General features: G+C 34.2%; 1 non-coding gene across 1 annotated transcript; it reads right to left on the reverse strand.

The window, feature by feature from the left end:
- Positions 1-3,294: 3,294 nt before the first annotated feature.
- Positions 3,295-3,413, reverse strand: LOC126016526 (5S ribosomal RNA). The gene has a single exon (XR_007498321.1). It is a non-coding gene; the product is annotated as a 5S ribosomal RNA (ribosomal RNA).
- Between the last annotated feature and the right edge of the window lie 496 nt (positions 3,414-3,909).

Here is a 3,909-nt window from a genome sequence, read left to right on the forward strand (position 1 = left end):
GAGTAACCCCTGAGTATCACCTGGCATGACCCAAAATAGTAAAAACAAACAAACATTGCTTTATTTATGTAATAGCTTAGAAATTTCAACATTAGTTTATATCTATCTCTACCTTCTTGTTTTATAAGACAAGTGTTAGTATTTTATAGTATCAGTTTGGAAGTAGAGGTGTAGTATATTATAAATAAACAGATTTGTATATTAAATAGGAAATATCATGTATGACTAAAAATGAAATAGCAGAAATGATACAGCAGGCATATTACTGAACACGGCAGATAACTCTGAGTGTAGGAGTGGGGTAATGGTTCTCTTGGTCACTCACACAATCAGTAAACATAAGGTTATTGGGAGATTGATAATATATTTTAAGAATAAGTCCTAAATTAAAGAGCAAAATTGGGGTATTCTACCTTCAATTAGAAATTAGGTTCTTGGTTTTAGCAAAAACAACAAAGTACTGGCATTTATTTGTGAATTAAGTGTCTTCTTTCTATTTGAAAAAGTTATATATTTTTCTATTTGGAATTTTTTTTCGAATTTGTAAAGGCCTATGATTCTCAGATAATTCTGTGAATTCAGATGGGTGTTTATAATAGATTCATTTTAGAAAAAGGAAAGTCCAAAAAAGATAACTTGCATAAAGTAATGAGGAGCCAGAAAGTTGGACTCAAGCTTTGTAAATTCTTCTAGGTTAATGTTCTGTATCTGCAGAGTTTTGAAAAAAGAGCAGAAAACATTGCAGTACAGAGAGACTAAACATGAGAGTCTCTGCTCAGCTGTGTAACCAAAACCAGCTGCTCCCTGAGTGAGTGCAGAGGCAGCACATTTGTTTCTTAAATCATACACAAATGGGACCATAGAAAAAATTGACACATTTGAAATTCATTTTCCTACCCTGAAAATGAATGTCTTTGTAGATCTCGAGAAGGATTAGGCAAAAGAATAGTCTTGTTCACACCATACCTTGATATCATACAGCAAAAGTATGGAAGGTAGTGATGTGTTAAATTATTGTTTTGCTTGAATCAGTTGAACAGAATCACAATTGTGATTTTTCCTGAGTCCCTTTCCCTGGAACACAATTCTGATGGTCAACTTTCCCCATTTCACTTGGGCTGGTCAGTCAACCTGCAACTGAATAAGTGTCCTGTCCAACCCAAAAGCTGTAAGACAGTTTGAAGTTTTTAATTGTTTAAGTTTTTAGTTTTTGGCTCACACCTAGCAATGTTAAAAAAATCATGGCTCTTTACTCAGGAGTCACTCCTGGCTATGCTCAGGATTATATTGAATGCCAGGATTGAACCCAGGTCAACTGCAATCAAGGCAAGCATCTTGATGTATCTACTGGTTGTACTATCTTCCCAGTCTTGAAGTTTTTTAAAAAAGAAACTTTTGTTCACAAAACTCAGCCTGTGTTTGTGTGTATTTGTGTGTGTTGACTGTCAAACTCTTATTGTTATTTTTTTTTATATACTCAAAAGGTACATGAAAAAATGTTCCATATCACTAATCATCAGGGAGATGCAAATCAAAACAACTATAAAGTACTATCTCATGCCACAGAGACTGGTACACATCACATAGAATAAGAACGATCAGTGCTGATGGGAATGTGGGAAGAAAAGAATTTTTATTCACTACTGGTGGAAATGCCTTCTTGTTCAGCCTTTCTGGAAAACAATATGGAGATTTCTCAAAAAAAAAAAAACAACCTGGAAATTGAACTCCCATATGATCCAGCTATATCACTCTTAGGGACATACCCTAGGAATACAAAATTTGCCTTTTGCACACCTATATTCATCGCAGAGCTATTTGCAATAGCCAGAATCTGGAAACAACCCAGATGCCCTATAACAGATGAATCACTAAAAATCTGGTACTTATACACAATGGAATACTCAGAAAAAATGTCATGAAATTTTCCTATAATAAATAGATATGGAAACTATTATGCTGAGTGAAATAAGTGAAAGGGAGAGAGATAGACACTGAATAGTCTTATCTATTGGTTTTAAGGAAAATAAATAGCACTATTATAATAATACCCAGAGACAATAGAGATGAAGGCTGGAAGGTCTGGCCCACAATATGAAGCTTACCACAAAGAGTGGTGAGTTCAGTTATAACTACACTGATAACTAACTACCATGACATGATGGTGAGTGAGAGAGAAATAGAATGCCCGTCTTGACTATAGGCAAGGGGTGGGGGAGGTGGGAGATAGAAGGCATTGGTGCTGGGAACGTTGCACTAGTGAAGGGGGTATATATATGTATGTATGTATATATATTATATATATTATTATATATTATATATATTATATATATAAGAAAACTAAAACACAACTACAAACATGCTTGTAATCATGGTGCTTAAATAAAGATATTTATAAAAATAATAAAAATTAAAATACAGGCACTGATACAAGAGATTGAACACAATAAAAAATTGTAAACTGGTTGCCCTGCCATCATGAACGTGTGGTATAATAGCAACAAATTGTTTGTTATAAATCAATTTTAGTAAAAAGAATACCTTGTACACATTTTCAAGCTATTAGCAATATTTAATCAAATTGTATTATGTATTATTTTATGTTTATATACATTAATATTTATTGTGTATTATTTTATGCATTATTTTAAGAGATCAATTATATTAGTCAAAATAAAATCTATTTGATAGTAGTTTTGAAAAATTAAGTTTATTAACAATGTCTTCCTTCACTCTAGTCCTCCTTTTCTCATATCTTTGGGAAGATATTTTATATTGACTTAGTGATTTTTATTGTCAACTTAAAGTGCATTAGACTTGTTGGTTTCTATATTAAATGTCTGTCCACAAATGTAGTGGTAATGCTTAAACCAGGCTAACTCCATAGACTCACACATTTCTTGAACAATATGTAAACCAAGACATGAAAAGTCATGAATACACCAGCCACACAGCAGAAAGCTGTCCATCTCAGGAGGAGCTGGCACACCAAGTCCCCTCCCCAAGCCATGCTTGTTGTATTTATCACCCAGAACCATCATTTTACTGATGACCCTTCCTCATCACCATTCCACAATTTTCTTTGGGGGACACCAATCTAACCAAACTTTAGGTACACCAATTTGGGGCTGATATTATCAAGGCTTTTTTTGGGGGGAGTGAGTGTGAACACCTTCTCCCTGTATTTTACTTCTTCCAGGAGGCTTAGCCACTGAGATCATGACCCTAAAAGCCACAGAATCAGTAATAGTGCTTTGAATTTCTTTTTTTTTTTTTTTTAAGATTTTTTTTCTAAGCCTACAGCACCCGGTATTCCCAGGTGGTCTCCCATCCAAGTACTAACCAGGCCCGACTCTGCTTAGCTTCCGAGATCAGACGAGATTGGGCACGTTCAAGGTGGTATGGTCGTAGACGTGTTTTCAATTTCTAATCAACTTCATTTGTTTGATGCTGTGATTCCTAGAAGAACACACCAATTTAACAGAATTGAAATCTAAAAACAAGAGATTAATAAACCTTCAGACATTGTATTAATTACTCCATTGGAGATACAATAACTTCACAAATGTGCTTGCTACTGTACTGTTTATTTTTTCTGTTTTTTTTTTAACTTTTTTCTCTTCTTTTTCTTCTTTATTTTTTATTACTATTCTTTTAAAAATAAATTTGCTCTCACTTAACTGAAAACAAATGCGTTATGGTCAACATTTTTTTAAATAAAGTAAAATAAATATCAAGCCAAGGAGGTTGAAACAATAGCACAGATTGTAGAGTATTTAACTTTCACCTTTTATCCTGGGCTCTATCCCCAGCATCCCATATGATCCCTGAAGCCTTGCAGAAGTAATTTCTGAGTGTGGAACCAGGCATAATCCCTGAGCACCTCTGGGTACAGCCCCAGAACCAAAC

The sequence above is a fragment of the Suncus etruscus genome, chromosome 8, assembly GCF_024139225.1.
Source record: "Suncus etruscus isolate mSunEtr1 chromosome 8, mSunEtr1.pri.cur, whole genome shotgun sequence".
Taxonomy (NCBI): Eukaryota; Metazoa; Chordata; class Mammalia; order Eulipotyphla; family Soricidae; genus Suncus; species Suncus etruscus.